This window comes from Panthera pardus, unplaced genomic scaffold, assembly GCF_024362965.1.
Source record: "Panthera pardus isolate Hobbes unplaced genomic scaffold, ASM2436296v1 HiC_scaffold_2, whole genome shotgun sequence".
Taxonomy (NCBI): domain Eukaryota; kingdom Metazoa; phylum Chordata; class Mammalia; order Carnivora; family Felidae; genus Panthera; species Panthera pardus.
The window spans coordinates 128,641,390-128,655,335 of NW_026526765.1; the positions used below are offsets into that span (position 1 = coordinate 128,641,390).

The 13,946-nt window shown below is 53.0% G+C and overlaps 1 protein-coding gene across 5 annotated transcripts in view; it reads left to right on the forward strand.

Annotated features, from left to right (window-relative positions):
* Positions 1-13,946, forward strand: part of FSTL4 (follistatin like 4) — a 580,824-nt gene that overhangs the window by 465,974 nt on the left and 100,904 nt on the right. The gene's annotated exons all lie outside the window — the stretch shown is intronic.

Here is a 13,946-nt window from a genome sequence, read left to right on the forward strand (position 1 = left end):
GGGCCCCCAGGGCCACCTCCCTCCCTCCTGAGGCCACATCACAATGGCAAAGGCAACACCCACATAGCATGCCCTCCTGAAAACTGGAGACCCTGGCCTCTCGAGGAACCGCCCCCGCCTCCCCGAAGCTGGGCCCTGGCAGAATAGGAGGGCAGGCCTCTTGAGCAAAACCCCTGAGCACAGACACCCAAGCTCCCTGACTCAGGTCAATGCCAAAAATATCAAAGGAAGCAATACTATGACTGGATCACTGTGGGAAGACAGGGCAAGTGTGCCCTGAAGCTGGTGTGGGCCGGGCTCCAGGAAAGGAGGGACAGCACCTGGGCCGGGGGTGCAGGCCTACTCTCTCCGCTCAGGCACAGTTGGAGGGCAGTGCCCATGTAAGGAGCAGGCCAGCTGACTGGAACATTTCAGGGGCACCAGGCCAGGGCAGGAAGACCACACATGGGGACAGGTTCAGAAGCAGAGACCAGAAGGGGAAGGAGGAGGAAAGCATCAGGTCGGGAAACATGCACAGAGCCTGCTCTCTGGCAGGCAACATAGCTGTGAGCGGGCCTTGCCCGCAGGGAGCTTGCAGGCTGGCACACGGCAAATAAAGTAGGAGCCGGGACAAGGGAGAGGCCACCTGCCCTGGATCTGTGCAAGCCTCTCGAGCCGGCGCCCGGCCTGTGAGGCACCTGCAGGTGTGCTGGCCCAGCAAGTCCCCAGGGAGGATCCTGAGTATCAGCTAGAGCCATGCACTCAGCCCTGGAAAACCCCTGTGGCCACTAGAGCCTTCTAGTTTCCACTAATGATGGTCAGGACAGAAAAGCAAGCAGGGCTGCTGTGTAAGGAGCTGCCCCAGTGCCTGAGCTCTGTCCTCCCAGGTGCCTCTTCTCAGGGGGCACATGAGCAGCCCTCCCTCTGCCCCAGCTGTGCCCAAAAAGCCATCGGCAGCTGCTGGGCTGGGGGCGATGCTCAGTGAGTGCCTCCTCCCTGGGGAGCAGGGCTGGTGGAATGGGGACCCCCGTACATCTACCAGGGCTCTGGGGTGGGGCCATCTCGCCCTCATCATGCCATGGAAGAGTCGGCTCTGAATCAGAACTGCTGTTTGCTGGCCAATTTCTGCCTCTTGGGAGTTTCGAACCCAGACGCCTCTTGCTCAGGTTTGCTCCTACCAGTTGCATTGTCGGCCTGCAGTTTCCCGCATTGTCTGGAGCTGAGTCTTCAAGCACTTGCCATTTTTAAAGATCTCAGCTGGAAGCTGTCAATGGCCTCAGTGCAGAGCAATTGAATAGTAGAAAATGAACTAATTACAGGTTGTTATTGAAAATCTATTATATACAAATTGCAAAGAAAACTCATTAAAACATGATACTTTGGTGCTTTAAAAAAAAAAAAAAAAACCCTCCTCTTGGAGGAAGATGCAGGGGCAAGATGGCTGGATACATGTTCCTCATGTCCCAGAGTAACAATTCCCAGCAGGTCTGCAGATCAGGCTCTGGCCTCCTGTCACACAGCCCAGCCTGACATTAGGCACTACAGAGAAACCTGAAATTTTGCATGGTACAGAGAGTTCTCTGAATGTTAGTAAATACTCAGAAATGGCTGCAGAGGAAACAAAGAATTTCATTACAAAGATATAAAATGAGAACAATTTTAATGTCAGCTTCTTACCAGGATAGCACCCTATCGTCCTCATAAATGTCACTGTTTGTACAAAGCATTTGCAAGGACTTCAAAGGACTTCAACATGCAATTAAGCACTCAAGGTCACATTACCGATTTCTAAGCTTGCTCCATGGCACTGGAGTGTGGAGAAGCCTAGGGATGTGTGTGAATGGCTGAGCCGCCCAGAGCCTGGATCTCAAAGTGGCTCCTTGGATGCCGAGGCCTCTTCCCAGGCTCCAGGCAAGGGCCCAGATAGCAAGCTGAGGCCAATGCAGGGGTGCATCCCAGCCTGCTGCCTCCTGGGCCTGCCATCCACACCGGAGTCTCAGTGTGGGGGTGGCCCGGGTGGCAGGTGTAAGCTCTCTTAACACTCAGGGACCCTTAGTGCTCTGAGGTGTGGAGAAGGCTCACCCCCTGTGTTTCTGAAAAAAGGGCTCTCCCCAAGGCTGTACACTTGGAGCACAAATCCCTTGGCCTCTGCCTCTGGCTTCCCTTCTCTCTAGCCGCCTGTTTTCAGGCTCTGTGATGATGCTCCTCAAAACCCTTTATCACCACCACTATGCAGGCCCAGCTCATGAGCCATGCTGGGGAGTGGAGGGGCGCATGAGGGCTCTGCTCACACGTGCATAGTGACTGAGTGCATCAGCAGCATGTGGCCCACACTCAGGCGTGGGATTACTCACAAGCCCCAGCACCAGGGTGGCTCCTGGCAGGACGTAGCTGGAGAATTAGGCCCTGGTGACAGGCAGGACCTGGAGAGACAGAGAGAGGTGTCTTCTTCCAGGAGAGGAAAAAAGGGCAGGAGATGCCCAAGCTGCTGCTAACTACCAGAAGCAGGCCTTCAAGTGGCAACCGAAGGGCTAGTTGGAGACCTCAGACCACAGCCAGTGACCCACCTTGGGTCTCTTCTGCGTCAGCAACACCCGCTGGCTTGTTGGTCCCTACCTTACGGTGACTGTTACTCATCAACCCTCCAGCCCCAAAGGCTGACCGTGCCTCGTCCTGGCCCAGGGCCCAGCCCCTCCCAGGTTCTCCCTCTGGGCAGGAAAGATGGTAAACAGTTGAAATATGGGCAGACACCAAAAGACCAAAAGCTCCTGAGCAAAGGTCGCAGCAGGAGGGTCAGGACAGCCACAAACCCAGGAGGCAGAAGAGAGGGAAGGAAAGGAAGGGCTGCATCTGAGAGAAGGTGAAGTTGTTGCCTGAGGCATTTTGTTCCAGCTGGAGAACAAGGCAGGAGCAAGAGAGAGAGGAGCCTGGAGCTTTCCAGAAGGTGGATGTTCAGCCTGGTATATAGTAGGTGCTTGATAAACATTCGCGGAAAGGATTAAAGACCATGATGGATTTGTTTGTTTGTTTTACTGGTAATAAAGAGAAAAGGTTTAGAGTGGTTGTAGCAGTTCCCAGACAGGTGGTAGAGGCCATCCTATCCCCCACACCTGGTTAGCTGCCCACAACTCCACAGTGGTGGTGGGTTGGCAGAGAAAAGAGATAGGCTGTGTGATCTGCAGCCCCTCCCTCAGTCTGGAAGGCCCCCACTCGTGCTCCCTTCCACTCACTGCTGTCCTGATGGGACTGGTCTCTCCCCAAAAGCTAGCCTTCCCCCTGACCGTGCCAAGCCACCTTCAGATCCCCTTATAACTCTGGCATCTGACAAACCCTCACCAAATGCCTCCCAGAGGCTCCCAGGCTAGACACTGTAAGGGGTCCCAGGGCCAAAGGGGGGACTGGGATTTAAACGCTCTTTGCAGTAAATCAGGAACAGGGGAGGTGTTGTCCACTGAAGAAGGAGGACACGTTCCGATTCTGGGTAGATGGCAAGTCTGCTGACAACCATCTGCTCAGAGCCCCGAGTTCCTGTTCTGGCTCTCACAGGGTTTGGTAGGGTGCTGGGGGCTGCAGACCTGGGCCTCTGCTTAGGAAGGCTGCTGCCGTCGTTGGCCCGGTGGGATCCAGGTTGGTACTGGGACGAGCAAACATGCATAACTAGTTGGTTAAACTTGGGCTGGACTCAGCAGGGGCACGGGAAGGAAAATCAGTTTCGTTCTCATCTGTGCAGACTCTCCCGTGAATCCCAAAGTTTTTGTTGCCTGTGGGGCTGAGGCGGGGGATGAGCTAGGACCACCCCCATGTGTGGCTGCCACACAAAGCAGCCTTACTGTCGCCCTTTAAAACATGGGGCTACTTGGCCATGGTGTCCCACGTCCAGCTTTGGCCGGGATTCTAGCCATCTGGCACCGTCCCTTTCCTTGTCCAGCTCCACACTTGTGATCTGCCCAGGGAAGGTGGGAAGGAGCCTGGTGTGTGAGCTGCCCCAGGCAGCCGGCAAGCTGGGCCCTTAGAGAACTATTTTTCTCCAGATGGCATGGGCGTTTTGTCTTCAGACAGGTGCTTCGGGCGCAACAACTGTTTGTACACTTGTCGGGATTGCAAATCGCATCCGGGTGGGACGGAAATGGGGCCCAAAGGACTCCGCCCCCTCCATGGGTAGCAGGAGGGGTAGTGCGGGCTGGCAGGTGGCTCATCAGAGTAGCTACTCTGGGTTCTCTTGTCTTCCCAAAAGCTCTCAAGCCCTCCAGACAGGGCCATTCCTGAGCTGAGTGCTGGCCACATGCCAGACATTGCACCAGGCACCTGGCAGGTCTCCCTCCTCATCCCCTGAGTCCTAAAGGTGAGGAAACTGAGGCCCAGGGAGACTGAGGCCTGCCAATTCCAGGGTGCTGGCTACACGCCCTGCTGTAACCGGGACTCTTTGGAGTCTCCATTTCTTCCCCTAGAGACCCAGTTCCGGAGAGACCACAGTCATCTGTGACTGAGGGGGAGGACAGAGTGCGGGATCACTGAGGCAAAACCCTCTCTGAAGGCCTTCACCTTGTGCTGTTACAGAGGCCAAGGTCTCTGCACCTGCATGCCCAGTGTGGGTCCCCACATCCAAGCCCGTGTGCCGCAGGTGTTTCAGACACATTGACCCAGATCCCTTAGGACCAGTGAGCTTTAGCTCTGCAGGGAAACAGGACCCCCAGGAGCCTCCCTGTCACACAAAACAGGCATCCCCATGCTCCCTGAGTGATCAGGTCCCCCATGGAGGGATGTTTTCCTCTTAAACACAAAGCCCACCGAACACCCATCCCTTCTCAGCTCTCACAGATAAATGCACTCCCAGAGACTCCTCTTTTTAGCCCCATCCAGCCCTAGCGTTGGTCCCAACTTCAAAAGTCTGCCTCTGTGCAACAATGCTTAGAAATGCGCTGACACTTGACAGCAGGTTCAAAGTCAGGGAGAGGACAGCTTGGAAACAGGAGTCGCACGGTGCCTTTCGTGTGTGTTCAGACCGCCCCTCCCTCAGGGAAACTGGCTGACAGGCCACGGAAGGCTGACAGCCAAGGAGCCGCTGGCAGGAAGCTCCAGGCTGAGTACTCTCCGGCCAGTGGCACATCGGTCCACCTGGAGGGGGTGCCATCGCTCAGCACACGGGGCATGGGGGGAACTGAACAGGTCCATGGAGGCCACCCATGGCCAGCTCAGATGTGACAAATGAGAGTGGGTCGAGAGCTGGACCCAGAGGAACCAGAGATCAAACAAGGGCATCAGGAAAGTTCCCAAGCTAACTCCTGACACCTGGAGACGCTGAGTGGACAAGTAGACCCAGTGACACTCAGAGTCTCCATGGAGATGGTGGTTGTCTTGTCTGCTGTGCCATGTCCCCACCTGGAGAGAATGGGGTGCGTGTGACATGTGGGCTGGATCAGGCATCCTGCCGTGTTGTGACCATGTCTGAAGCTGTCCTCCCAGGGACCCTGGATGATGGAGGGCATGGGGCATATACAGAATCCTCATCCTGCAGAATAGTGCACAGTTGATGGCTAGCACTTCCTGATGGAGCTCAGCTGAAGGAGGCAGAAAATGGGAATGTTCCCCAGCATCAGGGGGTTGGTTGCAAGGAAGATGGGGGTTTGGAAAGAGAGCAGCAGCAGAAACACCTAAAAGGAGCCTTGGAGGCAACCAGTATGCCCTAACCTATGCAAAGATCTGCCCTGTAGATGTTCTGACTGCACCCTACATGGCTCAGAGTTCCGTTCACATTTCCTGGGACCTCAACTTCCCAGCCCCACCGTCACCGAGCACCTCCCTCCCCTGGCTGCCAGTCAAGGATGCGCACACACCTTCCCTGCCAGGAGAGGCAGGGCGGGGGCCAGGGAGACCATCCAGGTGCTGGTGGCATAGTCTTCAAGGCAGCAGCAGTTTCTGCTGGACAGAGAAGTGGTTGTCACCTGTACCTAATTGGAGGGGCATGTCAGTGTTCATCCACTTTGGATGTGTTTCTTGCATACTTTAAGTTAACAAGGAAGGTATGGGCTGAGCAGAGCTCCTAAACCCCTGGAGTCAGCTCTCCATCATTCAGAGGCTGATTGCCCACTTTGGATTATTCATGCCCAGACTCCCAGCAGCCTCCCAGCCTCCCTGCCTACCCCCTGCCAGCCACCTCCTGGTTAGATTTCAAAAGCAGCCCTTGAGAAGGGGAAGCAGAGACAGGAGGAAGGAACAGTCACAGCAGCTGGACGTGCTGAGGATTAATGGCTCTGGGCAGTGGAGGTTTTAGATAAGAGGAGGAACCCAGGGTTAAATGGACATAGGAGGAGGGCCGGGCTTATCCAACCATGTGGACCCACCCATCCCTGTGCACTGGTGTGCCTGTTTCCCTTTGAGGTCAGGAGAGGGTTTGGATCTTGCTTGGGGTGAAGGGCACAGACCCAGACCCAGCCCATGATCCCTGGCCTCCAGAAGGCAGCCCCAGCCCCTCTGTGGGCAGCCCTTGCTGGGCAGTTGGGTAGATGAAATATTCACAAACCCAGAGCCTAGGTGATTTGACTTTCAAAGGCTTGTGTTGGACTAGACTGGCTGCACCAAGCCTGGCCCTTTGAAGAGCAGAGGCCCTGTGATGTCTGCAAACAGAATGTGTGCCAGCGTGCCTGGGGTGTGGGAGGTGACCTTTATCACAGGAGAGCAGCATGGTCCTTACAACAGCATAGCCACAAGGGCCTTGGCCAAGGCCTCAGTCTCGCCACTGTACAGGGATGGCCTAGCGGGCATGTTCCTAATGCTTGGTCAGAGAAGCTCCAATGCCCGGGCATTTGCAGGGTGGGTGGCCTGGCAAGCAGCTGCCCCTGCTGTCCCTGCAGAGGACAATAACCTTCCAGAGTGGACCGAGCCACCCCAGCAAGTGTCACATGCATCAGTACCGTGGCTTCAGTTACTGGAGAAAGCTTTCAGATGTGACAGCCCTGGCGTTGGAAGTCACAAAACCAACAGGTTGGGAAACTCTTAGGAAACGTGAATTTAAGGAAATGCCCCACGTTGAAGCAACAGGCGAATGCTTGCTCTCAGGTCTTCGTTCATGCCTAGTGCCTGCTCCAGGCGAGTTCTGGGATGCACTCTGGGAACACAGTAGTGACCCTGACAGGCCTGGCCCTCTTACTTTGTCTGTAAGTTGCTTACTCAGGAAATAGCTGAGGCCTCGCGACAGGGAAGCTGTCCCATGATGTGTGGGCAGGCTATGGCAGCCAGCATGTGGTGCAGAGGCACGGGGCTTCGAAGCAGAGCATTACAGAACCCACGATGTGGGGCAGAGCTTGCTTCTAAAGCCATGATTCATCTTGCCTAATAAGAGCATTAATAGCTGATAAGTACTGAGTGCTTACTATGTGCCATGGTGCCGTCTAAGCGAAGTCATTAATCCTTACGGCAGTCTAGGAGGAGGAACTGTCATTAGCCCCTCTTCGCAGAAAAAACCCAAAGGCACCAAGTGCTGGAGTAATTTGCCTGCATGTCAGAGCTCGAGAGTTGCAGTCCAGGATGTGAACCTGGGAGTCTGGCTTTAGGAACCAAACTAAGCTATCCTGGCACTCATTTGTGGGGACATTTGTGGTCCCCAGCATATGCTTCAGCAGGCTCCCTGTGGCATCTCAAATTGGGCCATTGTTGGCCCTGCATGTACAGGTGGTTAGAGAGGGGGAGTGTATCCAGAGAAGGGGACACTATCGGCCCACAAAGGCCAGCCCATGAGAAGCACCCTTATTTATAGAGTCTGCCCTACCCAGCAGAGTCTGCACAGGACTGCAGTGGGGCTTTAGGGACCCAAACCTCAGTGGGGCCAGGACTGATTTGGAAAGCACTTTCTGAGGCTCCATGTATCCAGTCCCAGGCTTGTGTGGGTCTGAGTGGACAAGGAGCTGGGGCCATTGGGGCACACAGTAGTCACATGTAGGAGGCAGGCGGTCAGAAGCTGTGACCAGTGGCTCTGCTATGACATTTGTTATTACTAATAACATTTATTGTTAATCAGTTCATCAGTATCTAGTGACAATGGTCCTAATGAAAAGAATACCATTCATCCCCATTTTAGAGCTGAGGAAACTGAGACATAGAAAGCTCAAGTCACCCACCTGGGAGTCAGTAGGTCAGGAATTGAAAACCAGGCACTCTGGCTCTAGCCCCCCCACCAGCACATCTCTGACAAAGTTGCGTGCACCTGAGTTGACGCTTTGGCTTGAGGACAGATTTGAGTCCCCAACTCCACTCCTGGCAACCTAAGGCTCCCCCACTCTGTCTTTGTGCCCAATTTAACCACAAAAACTCAGTTTTCTTTCTTTCATCAGGGGACTGATTTCTCTTCTGTCTGGCAGAGATGTTATAAAAATCAATTAAGACATTTTGCACAACGCTTTTGAGATCTGGCATGTGGAATAGGACACATTAGTGCAAAACAGTTTTTGGTGATGCTGTTTGGCATGAAAACTTGTACTCTTGTCTCTTGTATAGAGCCTTTTTTTTTTCACAATGTTTTCCATCAAAGGGTGCAATTACTGATTCAGGAGGGCAGCCTGCCATGGTGGAGACAGGCAGGCTCATCCCACCCATGTGACCTCAGAGGTGCCCCTGAAGAATCTACAGCTGAGCTGGCATGACGCCGCCACCACCCCTAGCCCCCAAGGTTGGCCTGCAGGTGAAAAATGCTCAGCCCTAGAGGCAGAGTGCATTCACACAATAGCTACTTCCCAGCAGACACTGTTCTAGGCCATTCAGATTCTGCAGGTTTCAAAAGAGACAAAAATCCTCACTCGGGGGTTGCGGGGCGTGGTGAGGGGGTGGGGAGGACACTAGGCATGAGGTCACCTGCAGAAGACACATCCTAGCCCCTCCCAGGTAAGAACAGGTCTGGAGACTAGGGTGGCATGGGAAGGAGGAAGTGAGGTCAGAGATCCTGGGGGACCCCAGAAGCTAGCATAAGGATTTGTTTTTACCTGGGTGAAATAGAAAGCCTTTGGTGGGGGAGGTTCAAGTTGAGGAGTGACTTTATATTTGAAAAGAATCACTCTGGCTGCTGTTCTTTGAAAAGACTGGCAGGGCAAGGGTAGAGGCAAGCAGACAGGTTAGTGAGGCTGTTGCAACAATCCAGGAGGGAGATACGGTGGCTAGGATGGAGGTGATGGGCAGGACAGTGGTGAGAATGGTTGGATTATAGGGATATTTTGAAGGGCAGCACCAAAGATATTCGCTGAGAGGCTGGAGGTGTTAATGAGAAAAAGGGCGGGGGGGGGGTTGGCATGGGGACTGGAAGACTAGGGTTGCCACTAACTGTGGGTGATGTAGGATTAGGCAGGGAAGAGCAGCAGTTCACATGGGAGCATACCGAGTTTGGGGTGCCTGTCAGACATCCCAGTGGTGATGTTGACTAGGCAGTTAGACATACAAGACTGAGTTCAGGGGAGAGGTTCAGGCTAGAGATGGAAACGTAGAAGTCCTCAGCATGTTGACAGTGTTGGAAGCCATGAGGTTGGATGAGGTCACTGAGTGGGTAAGGGGAGGTGGAGAAGGATATCCAAGACTAAGCCCAAAGAGTCTCCAGTGTGAAGAGGTCAGTAGACCAGGGAAGCTAGCCAAAGAGAGTAAGAAGATGCTAGAGAGGGAGGAGGGGAAACAGGCAAGGTGATGTCCTAGAAGCCAAGAGAAGAATGAGTCAGGAAGTGGTGGGTTGTGCCAAATGCATCCCTGGGAGCACCAGGATGGCTCAGTTGGTTAAGCGTCCGTCTGACTCTTGGTTTCGGTTCAGGTCATGATTTCACGGCTTCGTGGGTTTGAGCCCTGTATCGGGCTATGTGCTCACAGTGCAGAGCCTGCTTGGGATTCTCTTTCTCTCCTTCTCTGTCTACCCCTCCCCGGCTTGTGCTGTCTCTGTCTCTCTCAAAATAAGTAAACAAACTTGAAAAAAAAAAAAAAAAGACCTTGCTGGACAACAGGTATACCTTGGAGACACTGGGGATTGGTTCCAGATTACCACAGGAAGGAGATTATCACAACGAAAGTGAATCAAAGCAATTTTTTGGTTTCCCAGTATATATAAAAGTTATGTTCACACTATACTGTAGTCTATTAAATGTGCTATATAGCATTATGTCCAAAAAGATACATACCTTAATTAAAAAATACTTTATTGCTAAAAAAAAAAATGCCAACCATCATCTGAGTTTTCAGCAAGACATAATCACTGCTCAGAGATCACCAGAGCAAATACAATAATGAAAAAGCTTGAAACATTGCAAGAATTACCAATACGTAACCCAGAGACACAAAGTGAGCAAATGCAGTTGGAAAAATGGTGCCGGTAGGCTTGCTTGGCACAGGTTGCCACGAATCTTCAGTTTGTACCAAAAAAAAAATACAACATCTACAAAATAATAAAGCAAAACACAAGAAAATGAGGCGTACCTGCGTTAGTTTGGAGATCTGTGGGAACGGTGCAGAGCAGTCTCCATGGAGTGGCGGGGGAAGGTTGCAAGAGCACGTGGGAAGAGAGAAACTGGAGAAACAAGGTACAGAGCACTCTTCTGTGGAGTTTTGCTGTGGCAAAGAACAGAGGAATAGGGTGGTAGCTGGAGGAACAGTAAGGTAGGGGTGGTGACAGCGTATTTGTATGTTGCTGGAAATAATCAAGTAGAAAGGGGAATATTGATGCTGTGGAAGGAAGAGGTGATATGCCTGAATCGGGTTTCTTGAGTGAGCAGGGCAGGTGCAATCTAGTGCCTAGGTGGAGGGGAGCCTCAGAGAGTGGCTGGTAGGTCCATATTAATGGGAGAAAAGCCTGGGCATGTGAGCACAGGTACAGGTAGGTGGATGTGATGGGAACGTGTGTAGATGTCTGTTTTCTCAGTGCATTGGGAAGCGGTTTGAGGAGAAGGAAAGCGTGGAACAATTGTCAAGGACAGTGGGAGGGTGAACAGATGGAGAGAAGGTTGTATGGCCCCTGGCAACGTGAAAGGCCCCTTTGTGGCTCATAGTCATGAATTAAAGGGAAACCAGTGAGCAGGACATGTGCTTTTCCCAGCCATGCTTGCCCACACGGATGCACAAAGCACAAAGTAGGCAGATAGGTTTAACCAGGGCTGGGGTAGTGCCAAGGGCAGGCAGGGAACTGAGGGTGTGGGCAATGTATGGTTCCAATGGTTTAAATTCCATGGAATTAAAGCTGCTGAGAAGGAAGTGACATCAGGAAGGGGGTGATGGACAGTTCAGTTGGTCAGTAGATTGTGGGTCCCAGTGGAATTGAGGAATTTTTGGAGTCTGGACACCAAAGGAATAAACTAGAAGAGGCGGGAAGTGATCAGAGAGTAGGGTGCCTGAAGATAAGATGTTCCAGGCTGCTGTTATTGTAAGGACAATGTCTAGATTCCAGGATAGTCATGGGAGTAAGGGCAGATGAGGTGGAGAGTTGGTGGTGTAATCAACTCGGCTGTTTACAACCCCTGGTGTTAACACAACAGGAGCATCGGATAGGCTATTGTCAGCCCGGGGCCACAGCCCTCTGAAATGGCCAGTCGACTGCAGCAAAGAGGGATGGTGGGTGGTCCACGGAGCATGCAAGGGTGTTTCCGCCTCTCTCAGGTAGCAGGTTCTTTGAGGTGCTGTCCTGTCTTTATCCTCGTTTTACGGAAGAGGAGCTGAGCTACCAAAGAGTCAGTAAAGGGAGGTGAGCTGAAACTCAAATCAGGGGATGGACCTCCAGAGTTGGCACCCTGGCCACTGCATGGCATACCCTCCAATGTCAGCAAGTTGGATATGAGTGAGGTGTGGCCTGTGCCCCAGGGGGTTCAGTCTCCTATGGGAAATGAATACATGTGCAAAGACAGGCCGAAAAGCTATCTTAGAAAGTGAGAAGGGTGTTAACACCTCTAATCACAAAAATGCCACAAGTCTTCCGAGAAGGCTGGCTGGGCTGTCATAGGCAGATATGGGAGTAGGGAAAGACATCCCAGCCAGACATGGGAAGGCCCCGGGCCACCTAGCATGGCCAGTTTCTCCGTTGTGTCACAGAGGAGCAAGAGAGAAGCAGAAAATGATGCTGGAAGGAAAGATTAGAACCAGAGCAGCAAAGACGTGTGTTGGTCAGGGAGGCTAAATGCAGTCACAGACACACCCCAGATCTCAGGGCCTTAACATGATACAGATTTATTCCCTTCCACGTAACGGTGGAGTGCTGAGGCTCGGTCTATGGCCACAGGCCACACAGTGACACGGGGGCCCAGGCATCTTCAGCTTTGTGGTTCTGTCATCTCCTAGGGCCTCAGATTCTTTTCCTGGATGCCCTGTACCTGATCAATATAGAGGGACAGAGAGAGAAGAGGGCAAATTGCGTAGGAATTTTTTTGGTGGGGGGGAGGACAGCCAGGATTGGTGAGCGTTCCATCTGACATCTGACATGGGCCAGAACTCAGTCACATGGCCACCCCTGATGGCAGGGCCAGCTGGAAAATGTAATCGAGCTATGTCTGCAGCTGGGAAAAGAATCCAGTTCAGTGAACACAGAGCAGTTCCTGCCACAGGCCCCCAGATCCAGGCCCTAGAGTTTGGGCTTGTCACGGAAGTCACGGAAACTAGGGAGGCAGGGAGGACCATGATCAAAGCTGGCTTGAGAAGGACGCCCACAGGGGAGACTGCAGACTAGAGAACTCTCAAGGCAATAGGTGTACAAGGAGGCAGGACTGGGAGCAGAAAGGGTTGCTGTTGAGAGGCCGCTGTGACCTCTCGCTGGGGAGGGTGTCCGGGGCGCAAAGGGGCTGACCCGTGAAAGATCGCTCAGATGCTTCCCGGCGGGGCCAGCATGGCCTCCCGCTTCCCCGTCACCACAACCAGGGCACCGAAAGGCAGGCCCCAGCCCTGGGAAGATAAAGTGGCTGTAGGTGGCCCGTGACAGTCCTCCTGGATCCACAGCCTGGCCTCAGAGAGAGGGGACAAAAGGACCTATTTTAATTTTCTTCTTGGGCCTCCATATGACAAAGGAGAAATATCACCCAACATTATTATCTCTCAGAAAATACTCTCTGGAACCATAAAAAGGGAAATACAGTGAAGCCAGACCACGGCGGCTGCCCCTTAAATCAGGAGCCTCTAAATTATCATGGTGGTGCTCTCTAATTCCTCTGGATGAAAACATTAAAGATGACAATGTCCCTTTAAATCAAATGCCCTGGGAGTTGCTGTAAAAAGTCAGCGGGCTTTTTTTCCCCCCTTGTGAGGATTTTTTTTGTCTCTTTTCACCTTGTAATAAAATATAAATCATAACTTGTGGGGGCAGGCTCTACAGAGCAAGCTGTGAACATGGATTCTCTGAAAATGAAGGTGTTTTGTTAATGGGAATCATCTCATCTCGGGAAACGTGAGAGTTTCAGTGATGAGTTTGCTACTTAACTTCACACTCCTTTCTTTTTTTTTTTTTTTTTTTTTTTTTGGATTCACACGCTGGCCCCCAGGCCTGGCTGTGGCACCATTGTGATGAATCGCGATGGCATGTCCTAGACGGCTGGCAGGCAGCTGGACCCCTCCTGCACCAGGCGCCCGGAGACCCCAGAGCCCATGTGGTGCAGGCAGGCACAGCCTTCGGAGGGAAGGGCTAGAGGCGGGGAGCTGGGCTGAGGCCCTGCAGGCTAAGCTCCTTGGTCACGCAGAGAACCCAGAAGCAGCACAGCCCTGGGAGGAAAGGATGGGAGCCACAGGTCAGAAAACCCTGCATGCAAAGCCTCCACCATGTGGACTTGTCTTCTGGGTCCTGGTGCAGAAAAGGGGTGAGCGATGGGGAAAGAAGCATCAAGCTGACCCAAGCAAGTGCCAGGACGGCAGAACCTGCAGCGTTCGGTCTGCTTCTCTCCTCGCTCTCCCCTCCGTCTCTCATTTCCACGGGCCTGCGCAGGGACTATAAGGCCCGGCAAGGCTGCGTCTGGGAAGGCAGCTGGGCCGTTGTAACC